Below are 961 nucleotides of genomic sequence, written 5' to 3' on the forward strand. Positions count from 1 at the left end.
CAGAAGTGGGATGAAAAAAAAAAAAGAATTGGAAATGAGAGGCGGCAAATCAAACTACAGCTTAGCAGAATTGATGGCAGCAATACAAGAACAGCAAAAGAAACAAGAAGAACGAGAAAATAAACAAGAAGAGAGACAACAGCAGTTGCAAGAAAACCTGCAACAGTGGCAGCTCGAACAACAAAATAAACAAGAAGAGAGATTACAACAGTTGTTGGAGGAAAAAGAAAAGAAACGAGAAAAGAAATTACAGCAGTGGCAACTAGAACAAGAAAGGAAACAGGAAGAAACTCTCCAACAGTTGCAGGAAAGTCAGCAGCAACTACAGGAAAGTCAACAACAGTGGCAAGAAGTACAAATGGAAAACATTAGTAAATTTCAAAGCAAATTAAATACATTAAAGGATGATCTATTGTCTTTTACACAAGGAGGATACATTAACCATCGATGTAATCAACCCCAGATAATGGGAAGCCCCTTCCAGACCCCGCAGCTAAACCCTAATACAGACATCTTCAGTCCTGCTAGAAGTGACATTCCAGACACGAGTGTCAGCAATAGGGGTGAACTAATACAAAGGAAGCCACAAGAATTCGATGGGAAGGCACCCTGAGAAGCATATAGAGCACAATTTGAGCTCCTGGCAGAAATGAATGGGTGGACAGAGGAGCAGAAAGCAGTATATCTGGCAACGAGCTTGAAGGGACAACCACTGGAAATACTTGGACAGTTGTCAGCAGACGACAGGCACAACTATAGAGCACTGGTAGCGGCTCTAGAACTCAGGTATGGAACCCAAAATCAGTCTGAAGTCTACAGGGCTAGGTTTAGGACGGGAGTCCGTGCTAAAAAGGAGAGCCTGCAAGAGCTTGCACAGGACTTGGAAAGTATGGCACACAAGGCCTACCCAACTGCACCACCCAATCTCCTTAAGTTGTTGCTGAGGGATCAGTTCGTAGAT

This window comes from Limulus polyphemus, unplaced genomic scaffold (assembly GCF_000517525.1).
Source record: "Limulus polyphemus unplaced genomic scaffold, Limulus_polyphemus-2.1.2 Scaffold192, whole genome shotgun sequence".
Classification (NCBI taxonomy): domain Eukaryota; kingdom Metazoa; phylum Arthropoda; class Merostomata; order Xiphosura; family Limulidae; genus Limulus; species Limulus polyphemus.